We start from the raw sequence: 17,135 nt of genomic DNA, 5'->3' as shown, positions 1-17,135 counted from the left end.
ACAGAGGAAAAAAGATCACTACTCTGCTGGGCTGTTTCTTCTTTTAACAAATCAGCTATGCATGTTTTGCAAAGTGGCTTATGCCAGGTATCCTTAAGAGGATTTTTGCAAGAAGGGCACTTCCTTGATGTTGCTGAAGCCCTAGCTTTAACTGTGGCTTTGACCTAAGAGAAAACACACCAGAAACCACCTATCAGTTAACTACCTAGCCATGCTGATCAATCTACAAACAGCCCCCCAGACAGTACAAAAAATCCTGCAAGACTGAGGACATACACCTTCGTCTGCAGGGCAGGCTCCAAAGGAGGAACAACCAATAACCTATAAGCCCAATAGTAGAGAAAAAAGAGGCACCCCTGTACCTCTCTTACCTGGGCTGGGCTGGTGCTGACGGCGCCTGCTTCCACCGACGCTGCGGTTCTGTCCTCCATTGCAGAGCCTGCAGCAAGCTGGGCAGATCCTCCCCGCATGAGGTATATTTAAAATGTCCGCTTCCCGCGTCCCCCTCTGGAGACCGGAAGCTGAAGCACCGACCTTCGACCTGCCGCCGCCCTCTGCGCTTCTAGTGGCTGGAACCAGCGCCACCACGCCCCCGCCGGAAGTCCCGCCTACCTAGCCTGACGTCTCCCGTCAGCCGGGACCAGGGACCGACATGCAGAAGAAGGAGAAACTTCCCGCCTGGGCTGCCTACCAGCCCGATCCACGCGGACCCCCGGCGCACAGGCGAGACCCTCCGGCGAGGCTCTGCTCCCCTGAGCTCAAAAGGACGGCCGCTCCGGAACAACCCCTTTGTCCTCAGGGAGGGGTGCTGGGATGGTCTTTAAAAAGATAGCCAAAATCGGGGTAAGTACACCCTGCTCCACCTGGAGAGAGCGCAGCCCCACACACTGGTTCCATGCAGTGTCTCCCCATGGAGGAGGAAACACAAAAACTGAGGCAGGTAGAAGAGGTGGAGCTTTTAAACTTGCAGTGTTTCCTGTTAAAGTGGGTGGAGCTGCGCTCTCTCCAGGGACTGTCCTGAAAGGCGATTGGAGAAAATTGGGCGTGCAAAATTATTCAGCCCCCTTAAGTTAATACTTTGTAGCGCCACCTTTTGCTGCGATTACAGCTGTAAGTCGCTTGGGGTATGTCTCTATCAGTTTTGCACATCGAGAGATTGAAATTTTTGCCCATTCCTCCTTGCAAAACAGCTCAAGCTCAGTGAGGTTGGATGGAGCGTTTGTGAACAGCAGTTTTCAGTTCTTTCCACAGATTCTCGAATGGATTCCGGTCTGGACTTTGACTTGGCCATTCTAACACCTGGATATGTTTATTTGTGAACCATTCCATTGTAGATTTTGCTTTATGTTTTGGATCATTGTCTTGTTGGAAGACAAATCTCTGTCCCAGTGTCATGTCTTTTGCAGACTCCATCCTGTTTTCTTCCAGAATGGTCCTGTATTTGGCTCCATCCATCTTCCCATCAATTTTAACCAACTTCCCTGTCCCTGCTGAAGAAAAGCAGGCCCAAACCATGATGCTGCCACCACCATGTTTGACAGTGGGGATGGTGTGTTCAGGGTGATGAGCTGTGTTGCTTTTACGCCAAACATAACGTTTTGCATTGTTGCCAAAAAGTTAGATTTTGGTTTCATCTGACAGAGCACCTTCTTCCACATGTTTGGTGTGTCTCCCAGGTGGATTGTGGCAAACTTTAAATGACATTTTTTATGGATATCTTTAAGAAATGGCTTTCTTCTTGCCACTCTTCCATAAAGGCCAGATTTGTGCAGTATACGACTGATTGTTGTCCTATGGACAGAGTCTCGCACCTCAGCTGTAGATCTCTGCAGTTCATCCAGAGTGATCATGGGCCTCTTGGCTGCATCTCTGATCAGTCTTCTCCTTGTATGAGCTGAAAGTTTAGAGGGACGGCCAGGTCTTCGTAGATTTGCAGCGGTCTGATACTCCTTCCATTTCAATATTATCGCTTGCACAGTGCTCCTTGGGATGTTTAAAGCTTGGGAAATATTTTTGATTCTTCACAAAAAATTACAGTTTTATATCTTTATGTTTGAAGCCTGAAATGTGGCAAAAGGTCGCAAAGTTCAAGGGGGCCGAATACTTTCGCAAGGCACTGTATTTTATTTGCACTATTGTGAAATATATTTATTTAGGTAGCAGCGCTGAATTATCTTGTATTGACCAGTGATCATGCCCAGCGCCAAACACTGATACACACCTTCCTGTAGTAAGGCCAAAACTCTCGCCACCAAAAAGGAGCAAGGATGAAACCCTTGTGACTCACACCAGGCAATACACGTCTTCCAGGTACAATGGCAAAGCTTCCTGGAGGCAGCCTTCCGAGCGCTCAGCAAGGCAGGAATGGCAGAAACAGTCTCACCTCGGTCTCAACACCTGGCTGTCAACAGCCACGCCATTAAGCAAGAGACCATGAAACAGGATGGAAGATCGGCCCTTGAGACAGCAGATCTTCTCTCAGAGGTAGCCGCTAGGGAGGCTCGACAAACACCTGTATGAGGTCTGCCTACGAAGACCGGCGAGACCAGTCTGGGGCCATCAAAACCACTCTTACCTGTTCCAACGCTAACTTGCGGAGGAACCTGGACAACAGTTGGACCGCGGAAAAGGCATAAACGAGCAGATACTTGTGCCAAGGCGTCTGCCAGAGGATCTCGAACTCTGGCCACGAACCTTTCCACCTTCTTGTGGAGACAAGACACGATTATAACCACGCCCGAAGTCCCCCACCGGGCGCACAGGAGCCAAAACACCTCTGGATGCAGGGACCATTCCCCCTGATCCAGGGACTGACGACTCAGATAATCCGCCTGCCAGTTCTCCACTCCAGGAATGTGAACAGCAGAGATAGCTGGAACGTGCACCTCGGCACAAGACAGAATCTCGGACACTTCCTTTGCCGCCCGGGCACTCCTGGTGCCCCCTGGGTGAATTATGCAAGCCACAGCCATGGCATAGGCCATCTGAACCTGAATCGGGCGACCACGCAGCCGAGTCGCCCAACGTAGCAAGCACAGTCCGAATGCTCGGAGCTCCAAAACATGCATCTGCAAGGAGGATTCCTCCGCCGACCACGTCCCCTGAAATCAAAAATTTCTCAAAGAAAAAAAACTGAGACAGGAGTCCCTGCTGGGAAGCCTAGTCCTACTCCTACAGCTAGGCAGCAAGAAACTGAAGAGCAGCACTGATTAGCTGAAGGGTAATGTCGAGAGGGACAGCCCCCTAGAGGTGTGTCATGGTTAAACTCTTTTTTGTCAAGTTTTTCACTACCTAGCATGATCCTGCAGAGATGGCGCATTAGCCAATGGTGAAGGCATACTTCACCATTGAACGGGCTGCGACTGTCAGAGGACGTAAGAGAAAAGGAAAAATTTTGCCAGGACCAGAGATCCCAGCAAGACACTAGGTCCTTACTCCTGACTAGCCAGAAAAAAAACTGAGTAACTATAGCAGAGAGGGGGTGTATACCCCCTTGGACCGCCCATAGGCGTAGCCAGATTCTTTTTCTGCCTAGTGTCCTACTCCTGTAGGGGGCAGTATAACCCAATGGTTATGAAGATCAGGAGCTGTGTACGTCAATGAACGAAAGAGAAAAGTGCACTTATTATTAATATTTTTTTTTTTACTGGCACCTACAGAGCATTGCACCCACAATCGGCAGATCGTGGGTACAATGTCAGGCTCCTACAGAGTCTTTGTCCAGCTTTGTGCCTGTATCCCAATACGGGCTTTCAGTTACACAGCTAGAGGAAGAATTAATGAACTACGAGCATGATGGGTAACTCGCTCATAGCCGATTCAAACACCACAAGTGGTAGACGGTACTTGTAGTTTTTTAAATTGGATCATGCTTTGCTTGCGTTTTTTGCTTTCCTCTGGATCAACTGTGGGTATAGGATTGTTTATATGGGATTGTATGTCCCTCCCCCCACTTTATTGGTTTAACTTGATGGACGTATGTCTTTTTTCAACCCGACTAACTATGTAACTGTTTTTTCATTCACAGAGCTCTGTAAATGAATGACACGGCTGTGTGTTCGTTGTCCCGCACAGCAGCGGCATAGTTATCAAAAAGTAACGTAACAGTGAGTGTGGGAAGAAGATCCCCTGCCCACTGTCAAAAAGCAGGGAGTGCTGGTGGTGGGAGGCAAGTGTATAGAAACATGTTACATGTGACACCGTAAATCTGGGTGTAACATGTCCCTAAAAGTGAACTTATCCTTTCATGCATTCTCTGCATTAAAGGATACTTTCACCTTTAGTAACATGTTTTTAGGGTGTAACATGTAACATGTTACCAAAGAGAACCTGCCTGCACCCCTATGATCCCCTGCTGTGACAGTGGGCATGGGATCTCCTCCCTGCACCTGCTGACGCAATTTAAAAATTGGCCCATATGGCCGTGTCATTTATTCAGAGAGATCCACCGCAACATACAGCGTGTAGTTCTCAATAGCAAGGGCGCTGATGAGCATTCTCTCTAGTAACCGTCTGCCTGTATGGGAGGGTACGACCAGACAGCTATACTGAGATTCTGCAGGAGTTGATCAAGGGTGCAATACTCTGCAGGCTCCAGAAAAAATAAATGCACAACTTTTTACCTGCAAAAATATATGCATTTATGATTATTTTTTAAAGGTGAACTTAGCTTTTAAAGTTGGTCAGGAGCCACCAACTCTTGCTGCTGTCAATCAAATCTTGTAAGGAGGGAGCAAATGCAGGGCTGAGCCACGCTCTGTGTATCAATATACGTACACAGCCACGGACACGGGCCTGCATGAGTGCCTCATCGCAAGCAGCTTGCTATGGGGGCATTCGGAAGGGAGGAGGTTCTATGTCCGCCAGTAGGGGACAACAAGAACGGAGGTTTAAGTCTGCTCTGTGCTAAACCATTGCGCAGAGCAGATAAGTATAACATATTTGTTATTAAAAAAAGATGCTAACTTTACAATCGCTTTAGCAAGGGCTGCAGCAGCCAGCACACGTCATTAGAGAGAACTTCTTATTACTGTGCAAAAGGACAAAACTGAATTTTTGTAAAATCTTACCATAAAATTCCTTTTTCCGAGTCCTCCGACAGTCGCCGCCCACTCATACAGTCTTCACCAATGGGGTATTGACTTCCTCTCCACAGGAGTAACTAGGCACAAGACTTGTTAAAAAACAAAGCATTTTACATAGACACACCCATGGGGGCTGTCCCACTGGTCCAATACCGCCCTGCAATCAGCCATCCCAACTCAGTTTGGTAGCAAGCAGTTAAGTGTATAAGAACCCCAATAGAGGGGCGGGGGCGGCGACTGTCGGAGGACTCAGAGAAAGGAATTTTACGGTAAGATTTTACAAAAATTCAGTTTTCTTACGCCCTCCGACAGTCGCCGCCCACTCATACAGGTCTTCACCAATGGGGATGTCCCAAAGCAGTGTAGACATGAGGAGTGGGCAACGCAACTGTCAGAAAGGCAACGCAGTACCCACAACAGAGAAAGGAACCTTATGTGAGCAGAAAGGTAACCCTCTGGGTAACAAAAAAACGCTCAACAGGAGCAACAACCCAGGAAAGCAAATAACCAAGGGGGTAAACAACCCCAACAGCCAGGGACCCAAAATAAAACCAAAGGAGGCATCCGCCGATTCCAGAACATCAATTTTGTAAAATTTTGAAAAGGTGTGTACCGACAACCAAGTCGCAGCCTTGCACACTTGGGCCACCGAAGCCTGATGTCGGAAAGCCCAGGACACACTCACCGCTCTGGTAGAGTACACCCTGACAGGGAACGGAGGTACCGTTCCTTCAACAAATAGGCCTGCACAATTGTCTGTCTGATCCATTTTGAAATGGTCGTCGCAGACGCAGCCATACCCTTCCGAGGTCCCACAGGAAGGACAAAGAGAGAATCCGATTTCAGAAAGGATTCAGTCGACAAAAGGTAAACCCTGATCGCCCTGACAACATCCAAGGAATGCAAAGCAACCTCCTTAGGATGCTTAGGCTTCGCACAGAGCGAAGGCAAAACAATGTCCTCATTAAGGTGAAAATCAGAAACCACCTTTGGAAGAAAGGACGGGTTAGGTCGCAAGACCACCTTATCCCTATGAACCTCCAGGTAAGGGGAGCGGCAAGACAAAGCCGCCAACTCCGACACTCTTCGAGCAGAAGTGATCGCCACAAGAAAGGCAACCTTTCTAGACAGCAGAGGCAACAAGATTTCCCTGATGTTTTCAAACAGGGAACGTTGCAATACGGACAGGACCAAGTTCAAGTCCCATGGAGGTAATGGCTCCCTCCAAGGAGGGACCAAGTGACGCACACCTTGAATGAAGGTGCGAATCAAAGAATCAGACGCCACAGGGCGCTGGAAAAGGACTGCCAGTGCAGATACCTGGCCCTTAATCGTGGCCAATGCAAGGCGATGGTCCACAGCAGTCTGAAGGAAAGTCAGCACTCTCGCCACCGAGTATGAACAAGGAGAGAAGCCCCTGGACTCACACCAGGCAAAATAAGCTTTCCATGTACGGTAATAAATCTTACCAGATGATGCTTTTCTAGCCTTGATTAAGGTAGGAATGACCTCTGAGGAGAGACCCCTGTCCCTCAGGACCTGGCTTTCAACAGCCATGCCGTTAAAGCCAGCGACTGTAAAGCAGGATGGAAGATCGGTCCCTGAGACAGTAGATCTTCCCGCATTGGCAGCCGCCATGGAGGCTCGACGGCCAGGTGAATGATGTCCGCGTACCGGGACCGGCGTGGCCAGTCCGGCGCCACCAGAATCACCAATGTTGGTTCCGAGGCCAACCTGCGAAGGAACCTGGACAACAACTGAATCGGAGGAAAGGCATACATCAGATGATGCCGATGCCAAGGCACCACCAACGCATTCGCGGCGTCTGCCATGGATCACGTGTTCTTGCCACGAACCTTTCCACCTTGCGGTTTAGCCGAGACGCGAACAGATCCACATCCGGGGATCCCCATTTCGCACACAGCATTTGAAACACCTCCGGGTGTAGGGACCATTCCCCCTGATCCAGGGTCTGGCGGCTCAGGTAATCGGCCTGCCAATTCTCTACACCTGGAATGTTAACTGCCGATATTGCCAGGACATGAGTCTCGGCCCAAGACAGAATACTGGTCACTTCCTGGGCCGCCCGGGCACTCTTGGTGCCCCCTTGGTGATTGATGTAAGCCACCGCAGTGGCATTGTCCGTCTGCACCCCGTACAGGGCGGCCCTGAAGACAGTCCGACCAATGGAGCAGGCACAGCCTGATCGCTCTCAATTCCAATAGGTTTATGGGGAAGGAGGATTCCTCCACCGACCAAGTGTCCTGGGCAGACAGGTTGCCCAGGACTCCACCCCAGCCCGACAGGCTGGCATCCACTGCAACAGCCGGAAGGACTTTCCGTCCGCCACCGCCGGGGACTGAAGCCACCACAGAAGATCCACTCTGGTTTGGTGACAGAGACACTCTCAGATCCAAGGACTGCGGGAGTCTGTCCCATCTGTTCAGGATCTCCGCTTGGAGGGACCTTGTGTGAAACTGTGCGAACGGTATCGCCTCGAAGGTTGACACCATCAACCCCAGGGCCGGCATACAGGTCCTGAGGGACGAGGATTCGTTGTCCCGGAGGGCTCTGACCTCGTTCTGTAGGGTCCGGAGCTTGTCCTCCGGCAAAAACACCTTCGCCTGAGCAGAGTCCAGAACCATTCCCAAATATGGGAGACGAACCGAAGGAGACAAGGTCGACTTCTGTACGTTGATGGTCCATCCGAACTCCTGAAGCGTCTGCACCGTAATGGACAGATCGCGCAGCAGGCTCTGGCTGGCACTCGATCTTAACAGGAGATCATCCAGATAACCTAAGACCCCAATGCCCTGAGCCTGCAACAGGCCCAGAACTGGAGCAAGCACTTTTGTAAACACCCTTGGAGCCGAAGCGAGACTGAAAGGTAACGCCACAAACTGATAGTGTTCCTCCGTGATGGCGAATCGGAGATACCTCTGATGACCCTCGAAAATGGGGATGTGTAGATACGCATCCTTCAGGTCGATAGAGGCCAGGAACTCGCCTGGACTCAGGAAGGCTACCACCGAGTGGAGCGATTCCATGCGGAACTTCCGAACGCGTACAAAGCAGTTCAGAGCTTTCAAGTCCAGAATAGGACGCATCTTGCCCTCCTTTCTGGGCACAGTGAACAGATTCGAGTAGAACCCCTGAAACCTGTCCCGATGAGGCACCGGGGCGACCACCCCCTGGGCGAGAAGATCTTGCACCGCCTGATGCAGGTCCTGTAACCGCCCTGGAGTCAAATGAAGATTTGAGGCAAAGAATCTGTCCGCCGGCCGCAAAAGGAATTCGATCTTGTAACCCAATTGAATGATTTCCTGAACCCACCTGTCCGGAATTCGGAGCAGCCAAGGTTGGAGGAAACCACGCAAACGTCCCCCTGCCCCTGAAACGGATGAGGACGCCCCATCAGGCAGAGGCGGACTGGGCCGCCGCACCGACCTGGCCGGATTTCGGCTTGCCTGCCCAGGGCTTTCATTGGCGACCTTCGCCCTTGAAGGGTTTCCCCTTGTTCTGTGCCTTAAAGGCACGAAAGGACCCCTGATTTGGTTTAAAGGAGGGGCCCCGCTTACCGCGGAAAAAACATACCTTTTGTATTCTGGGGCAGAAGAGTGCTCTTGCCCCCAGTGACCCCTTTAACCAATTCATCCAGGGATTCCCCAAACAGGCGAGACCCCGCATAGGGGATGTCAGCCACCGTTTCTCTGGAAGTCTGGTCAGCCGACCAGCTTTTCAACCATATCAGGCGACGGTTAATCACCGTGAAGCTGGACAGGCGCGCAGCTAATGGGGCATCATTCAAGGCCGCATCACACAAATACATGACTCCTTGATGGATCTGGTCCACCATCGCCACGGTAGTAGGAGCGGAATCAGCCATGAGGGTGCGTCTTAGCAACTTGGTCCAGTCCGCCACAGCCTGAGCCGCCATGACAGAGGCGAAAATAGGCTTTAGCAGGGAACCCGCCACCATATAGGCATGGCGGGCAAGGGATTCCATTCTCCTAATCGTAGGATCCCTAAACACCGGAGAATATTCGGTGGGTACCAGAGTGGCCTTGTTCAATCTGGCCACAGTGTGGTCCACTTGAGGGACCACACACCGGCGCAAATCCGTAGGAGACGCAAAGGGATAAAGGAGTTGAAACCTTTTTGGCACCACAAGGTGCATTTTAAATGACGCCATTGATCATTCACAGTAGCGTGAAACCCAGCGGGGCAAGGGAATACCTGTGCCGCCTTGCGGGTCCTGTGTGTACCAAAAGAGGACACAATGCCCGGAGGATTGGGCTCATACTCTAAATGTAGTGTTTCTTTAATGGCAAGAATCATCACATCCATAGCTGCACGGTCCTCGGCCGTCCCAGGGGGGGAATCGTCCACCCCTGCCACCTCCGCCTCCCCCTCAGACTGAGAAGAGTGAGACCCTTCAAGGGGCACGGCACCCATGGCAACCATATCAGATTCAGAATCAGAAGACAAGGACAAGCGAGGCCTTTTTCTGGCAGCACGTTCAGACATCAGAATCTCCACTTTGGACACCAAAGTGGCCACTGCAGCAGACAAAGTAGACAGAGCAGAGGATTCAGAGGAACCTGAATCCCCCACCAGGGCTGTGGGAAATTTGCTGTTCTGAGACTTCGTGTTAAAAACAAAAATCTTTTTTTTTTTTTGTAAAGGTACTGGCCCTTTAAGCGCGCAGCGGACCCCCGCAGCACACCGCTACAATGACTGCGAAAACACAGACCCTTAATCAGGATAAACTGATAGCCAGAAGGAGTGCACAAGTAAAAAGAGAGCAGACAGACCCCCACAAGTGTTACCACTGCAGCTGAATTCTCCAGAGGAAAAGGAGGAAGTGATGTCACCGCAGGAGGCTGAACTGAGGCTGCAGGCTAAGAAAAAAATGGTTGCCAATAGAAAGTAATGGGAGGCTTCGGTAAAATGGCCGCCGACACAACGAACGATTTGCCATACACAAGATGGCGCCGCAAGGCGCCAAAAACACACCACATACATGCTGTATAAGCGCCCATAGTGAAGTCAGACATGCTGCCCACACCTAAAATGGTGGATCGGCGGTTTTTCACCCCGCAGTGGTCGCCACACGTGTTTGTACCTCCAAAAGCACCCTAAAGTGACACAGGAGAGGGACCCCCAGAAACCCACACAGCGCACCGGCCGTGAGAGAAAACTCCCGCAGGTACCGGGATCAGGGAGCCCAAAAACGCACAGACATGAGGGGATAACACAGACACACAGGACTGCCAGCCCCAGACAGAGGACCCACACAGAATGTACTTACCTGTACTCGATGGCGTGGGGTGCCTCACATTGCACGGGAAACCGCCCACCCACAGATGGCAGGGGTGCCGTCAGCCAAAAAACACAGGACGCTAACAGTACACGAAGAACCATGAATGAGACGTCCGAGTGAGGTAGCCACCTCACAGGCTGCATCCCTGAGGACAGGGATGGGTCGTTTGCGAGGCCAGGGCGAATGCATAGCCTGTTAAACGCTCGATGGCGGGCTGGGATTTTATCCGGCCCTCTGTCCTGGAGAACCAGGACGACCAGTCCGACTCCCAGCTCCGCAAACGCCGTCTTTATCCGAAGATCCAACTAACGCTGACAAAACAAACAGCTAGTAATGCAAAGAAAAAACTGAATTTTTGTAAAATCTTACCTGTAAAATTCCTTTCTCTGAGTCCTCCGACAGTCGCCGCCTCTTCATATTCGTCACTAATGGGGTTATTGACCTTTGCTCCGTAGGAGTAGCTAGGCAACAGAATATATTAATATCAAAGCTTTTAGCATATCCCACCCCCAGGGGGTGGTCCCCTCAGTCAATACCTCCCTGCTTCCTGCATTTCCAACTCAGTTTCAGTAGCATAGCAGTAGAGTACATAAACAAACCCCAAAAGAGGGGCGGGGGCGGCGACTGTCGGAGGACTCAGAGAAAGGAATTTTACAGGTAAGATTTTACAAAAATTCAGTTTTCTCTTACGTCCTCCGACAGTCTCCGCCTCTTCATATTCGTCACTAATGGGGACGTCCCATAGCAGTGTAGACATGAGGGGTGGGAAAAAAGTAGCCGCGCCTAAAGCAACGCAGTACCCACATCAGAGAAAGGAACCTTACCAAAGTAAGAGAACCAACTGGGCAACAGGAAAAAACGTGCTCAACAGGAGCAACAACCCAGGAAAGAACAAGTAACCTAGGGGTAAAAACACCCCAACAGCCAAGGGCCCAAAACAAGGGACCCTAAGGCACTGCCGCACTAAGAACTTTACGGCCAAAGGAAGCATCTGCCGAAGCCTGAACATCCACCTTGTAGAATTTTGACAAGGTGTGAATGGACGACCAAGTCGCCGCCTTACACACCTGGGCCACAGAAGCCTGATGACGATAGGCCCAAGACGTACTCAGAGACCTGGTAGAGTGCGCCTTCACAGGGAAAGGAGGAACCTTCCCCCTCAAAGCATAGGCTTGCACAATGGTCTGTCTGATCCATTTGGCGATGGTCGCAGCCGACGCCGCCATGCCCTTCCGAGGTCCCTCAGGAAGGACAAAGAGAGAATCCGACTTGCGAAAGGATTTAGTTGATGACAGGTAAACCCTGATTGCCCTAACAACATCCAGGGAATGCAACGCCACCTCCTTCGGATGCTTAGGCTTCGCGCAAAGCGAAGGCAGGACAATATCCTCATTGAGGTGAAATTCCGAGATCCTCTTCGGAAGAAAAGACAGGTTAGGTCGCAAGACCACCTTATACAAGTGAATCACCAAATACGGAGATTTGCAGGACAAGGCCGCCAGCTCCGACACTCTGCGAGCCGAAGTTATAGCCACCAAAAAAGCAACCTTCTTGGACAACAGAGACAACGAGATCTCCCTGATCTTTTCAAAAGGAGCATGTTGCAACGCGGACAGAACAAGGTTCAAGTCCCATGGAGGTAAAGGGTCCCTCCTAGGAGGGACCAGATGTCGCACCCCTTGAACAAAGGTGCTAACCAAAGAGTTAGACGCCACAGGGCGTTGAAAGAGAACGGCCAGTGCAGAAATCTGACCCTTAATCGCGGCCAACGCCAACTGCTGGTCCACGCCCGTTTGAAGGAAAGCCAACACTCTCGACACCGAGTACGAGCGAGGGGAATATCCCCTGGACTCACACCAGGCAAAGGAGGCTTTCCAAGTACGGTAGTAAATTTTTCCTGAGGAGGCTTTTCTAGCCTTGATCAAAGTGGGAATGACCTCAGGGGAGAGACCCCTATCCTTCAGGACCTGGCTTTCAACAGCCAGGCCGTTAAAGCCAGCGTCTGTAAAGCAGGATGGAATATCGGTCCTTGAGACAGGAGATCTTCCCGAAACGGCAGACGCCACGGAGCGTCGACCGCCAGATTCACGAGGTCTGCGTACCAAGACCGGCGAGGCCAGTCCGGTGCCACCAGAATCACGGTGTGCGGTTCCGAGGCTAACCTGCGAAGGAGCCTGGGCAGCAGCTGAATCGGTGGAAAGGCATACATCAGACGATACGGATGCCAGGGCGCCACTAACGCGTCTGAGGCGTCTGCCCGAGGATCGCGCGTTCTTGCCACAAATCTTTCCACCTTGTTGTTTAGACGAGACGCGAACAGATCCACATCTGGGGACCCCCACTTCGCGCACAACATCTGGAAGACATCCGGGTGGAGGGACCATTCTCCCTGATCCAGGGTCTGGCGGCTCAGAAAATCCGCCTGCCAGTTCTCCACCCCCGGAATGTGAACTGCAGATATCGCCGGGACGTGCGTCTCGGCCCAAGACAGAATGTCGGCTACTTCCTGAGCCGCTCGGGCACTCCTGGTGCCCCCTTGGTGGTTGATGTAGGCCACCGCTGTGGCATTGTCCGTCTGTACCCGAACCGGACGGCCCTGAAGCCTGTCCGTCCAACGCAGAAGACAGATTTATCGCTCGCAATTCCAGAATGTTGATCGGAAGGGAGGATTCCTCCACCGACCAAGTTCCCTGGGCGGACAGAACGCCCAGAACACCACCCCAGCCCGACAGGCTGGCATCCGTGGTGATCACCGTCCATGACAAAGGACGAAAGGACTTGCCCCCCGACACCGCCGGGGACTGGAGCCACCACAAAAGACCCCTGCGGGTGAGGTGGCTCAACGACAGCCGCAGATCCAGAGATTGCGGACGCCCGTCCCACTTGGCCAGGACCTCCGCCTGAAGATCCCGCGTGTGAAACTGGGCGAAGGGAATCGCCTTGAAAGCCGAGACCATCAATCCCAGACACCTCATACACGTCCGGAGGGACGAGCACTGATTGTCCCGGAGGGACCTGACTTCGCACTGAAGTGTCCGAAGTTTGTTTTCCGGCAGGAAGACCTTCGCTTGAACAGAGTCCAGTATCATCCCCAGGTAAGGAAGACGAACCGACGGACACAACGTTGATTTCGGAAAATTTATCGTCCAACCGAATTCCTGCAGAGTCTGCATCGTGATGGACAGGTCGTTCACCAGGCCCTGACTGGTCGCGGACCGAATCAGGATATCGTCCAGATAACCCAGGACAGAAATGCCCTGGGCTCTCAACAGAGCCAGAACCGGCGCAAGCACCTTGGTGAAAACCCGCGGAGCCAAAGCGAGACCAAAGGGTAATGCCACGAATTGGTAATGATCCTCCGCAATGGCGAATCGAAGGTACCTCTGATGACCCTCGAAAATGGGGATGTGAAGGTATACATCCTTCAAATCGATGGAGGCCATGAATTCCCCCGGAACCAGGGCAGCCACCACTGATCGCAGGGATTCCATGCGGAACTTGCGAACCCACACAAAGCGGTCCAGAGCTTTCAAGTCCAGAATCGGACGTACCTTGCCCTCCTTTCTGGGCACAGTGAACAGATTGGAATAGAACCCCCGAAACCTGTCCCGATGAGGCACCGGGACCACCACTCCCTGGGCCCGCAGGTCCCGCACCGCCAGGTGCAGATCCTGCAATCGCTCCGGAGTCAGCTGAAGGTTTGAGGGGAAAAATCTGCCCACCGGCCGAGAGAGAAACTCGATCTTGTAACCAGATCGAACGATTTCCTGAACCCACCTGTCCCGAATGCGGTCCAGCCAGGGTTGAAGAAAACCGAGCAAACGTCCCCCCACCCCAGAACCGGGTGAGGGCGTCCCTTCAGGCCGTATTGTAATGGGCAGCAGACCCGGACTGGCCGGACTTCTGCTTACCCGCCCACGGCTTCCGCGTGATCCACTTGAGGCGGCACACACCAACGCTCATCAGTGGCGGGTGTAAATGGATAACGCAGTTTGAACCTACTCGGAACAGCAAAAGGCTTCTTTAAATTGCGCCATTGCTCATCAACAGCGCGCTGAAATTCCGTAGAGCAAGGAAAAACCTGCGATGTTTTGCGCTTTCTTTGCGTCCCATAAGAGGACATCAAAACAGGAGGACATGGTTCATCCTGCAAATGCAGCGTTTGCTTGATAGAAGCAACCAACTCATCCATGAGTGCAAGCTCTTCAGACGAGCCAGGGGGAGAATTATCAACCCCTTCCACCTCAGCCTCCCCCTCAGACCCCACAAGGTCTAGAGATGAGTGAGACCCTGAGAAGGGCACTCCAGCCATAGCAGCCCCATCTTCCTCTGAATCAGAGGAAATAGACACTCTGGGCCGTTTTGTGGATCGATCAGCCACCAGCATCTGCACCTGAGCAGCTAAGTTTGCCACAATAGTGGCCAGATCAGCCCCCTCGGGGGAAGCAGCAGCCCCTTGGCCCCCCACCAAGGTGGGAGGAAACTTGCAATCCTAAGAATCCATGCCCCAACAAGATAAGGAGGAAAGGGGTACTGCCCCTTTAAGATCGCGGCAAGCGTAGCCCCCCGCACTCACTGGACACACCGACCCCCACAGGGACAAGAAACTGGGCAAGGAATACAGGAAAAAAGGGAAGATAAAAACCTGGAGAGATCACACAGGCTGCTGCCACCGATCGCTGTCCCGGAGCAAAAGGAAGTGATGCAAGACTGACCGCCCCTATGAAGCCTATGCAAGGCTACACAAACATGGCCGCTCGGCTGAGGATTCACTGGGCAAATAGAAAATGGCGCCGACATGTGGCCTAATCGATCGCCGCCAAAATGGCAGCGTTTGGCGCCAAAATGCCGTGCATTACCACACAGGACCGGCCACCATGATTCTGCCGCAAAAAAATGGCGGGTCGCCGCACGGCATGCCCAAAATCTGACTGCTTTATTCTTACACCCAGCAGAGTGGGAGAGCCCCCCCCTCCACAGCCCACACACAGGCAGCAAGTCCACACAGGAACTGACAGGGAGCACAGCATCCACACAGACATGCAGGGTCACACAGTCCCAGACTGACACCCAAATAGACAGGTCCCCACATAGAGTTACACTTACCAGTCTGGATGGCGTGGGGAGCCTGCTCCAGCGACCAAACCGCTGCACTGAAGACAGGGCGTGTCGCAAGCATGACGCAGCGGAACTGCGGTGCGAAACCGCAATGGCGTCCAGTGAGGTAGCCACCTCACCGATAGCATCCCTGCAGCGAACAGGGATGGGTCGTTCAATGTACCAGGGTAAAACCTAAGCTGAACGCTCAATGGCAGGCTGGGAAGCCCCTGGCCCTGAGCCCTGGGATCCAGGGTGGCCAGACTGAGACCCAGCTCCGCACGATCATCTTCATCCGAAGAAGCTAACTAATGCTGAAAATCAACAGCTAAGTAAAAGAAAGAGAGAAAAGACTCAAAATAAAATCAAAAAGAGAATAGAGGCTGAGACAGAGAGCCCCAGCACAGGAACAGCCAACCTACTCCTAAGCTAGGCATTAGAAACTGAGTTGGAAATGCAGGAAGCAGGGAGGTATTGACTGAGGGGACTACCCCCTGGGGGTGGGATATGCTAAAAGCTTTGATATTAATATATTCTGTTGCCTAGCTACTCCTACGGAGCAAAGGTCAATAACCCAATTAGTGACGAATATGAAGAGGTGGCGACTGTCGGAGGACGTAAGAGAAAAACACATTTGCAGTAAATAAAATCATAAAATAGAAGAAGGCTGGGACTGTAGCCCCAGCACAGGGAAGCCCATCTTACTCCTTAACTAGGCAGAAGACAAACTTGAGTTGGGATGACTGATTGCAGGGGGGTATTGGACCAGTGGGACAGCCCCCATGGGTGTGTCTATGTAAAATGCTTTGTTTTTTTTAACAAGTCTTGTGCCTAGTTACTCCTGTGGAGAGGAAGTCAATACCCCATTGGTGAAGACTGTATGAGTGGGCGGCGACTGTCGGAGGACGTAAGAGAAATATAGTTTTTGCCCAGACTTCAACTTTAAGTATGATCCCTTTATTTATTTTGTATTAAATACCATCTGCATTATATGATTTCAGCCCCAGCAATACTCAGTATATTTACAGTACAACAGGTTTTACCTCAATTATGTCCATTATTGTGTATCCTTTGTTTCAGCTTTTTTTTTTTTCCCCAACAGTATTTTTACCCATTACCCACAGCTTCAAATCCAACCACACTTTCTGACCTGCAGTATGGGCTCTATAGAGGTCTACTCCTGGCCATTACTGCAATTTATAGAATGCAGATCAGAGTGCCAGAACTAGACTTTTGAGTATCAATAACACTATTTGTGTCCACAGTGGTGTATCCTCAATGGTTGTAATTGGTGTCGGGCACATGGGTCCCAAGGAGTGTGGGGCTCACTGTGCCCAGACACTGCACAAGTGTGGGTAAATGGTTCTGTTTCCTTGCTGTAGCTGTGATTGTCCTTTGCAGCTGCAGCAAAGATCCATACAGCGCTGGTGTATGAGGGGGGGGGGGGTGGATCAGGTGCTATACAATTGCTGGGGTCGGGTCTCTGTTTCCAGAAATAGCAGGAGTGTGATTGCCTACTGGTGTAGACAGACGTTAGCCCTGCCTACTAGACGCAAGGAAAGAAGAAGGGTGCTTGTGCTGCATCTAGGGAGAATGATATGGAGCTGTGGGGGATGGGGGCTGGCTGTACT

At 51.7% G+C, this 17,135-nt stretch overlaps 1 protein-coding gene across 1 annotated transcript in view; it reads right to left on the bottom strand.

The window, feature by feature from the left end:
* Positions 1 to 17,135, bottom strand: part of LOC309549718 (interferon-induced, double-stranded RNA-activated protein kinase-like) — a 363,835-nt gene that overhangs the window by 34,634 nt on the left and 312,066 nt on the right. The window lies entirely within an intron of this gene.

Source organism: Pelophylax lessonae (assembly GCF_965119305.1).
Source record: "Pelophylax lessonae genome assembly, chromosome: 3".
NCBI classification, from domain to species: Eukaryota; Metazoa; Chordata; class Amphibia; order Anura; family Ranidae; genus Pelophylax; species Pelophylax lessonae.
Note: the sequence above shows the minus strand (reverse complement) of the source record. Positions and strands in the feature narration are given on the sequence as shown.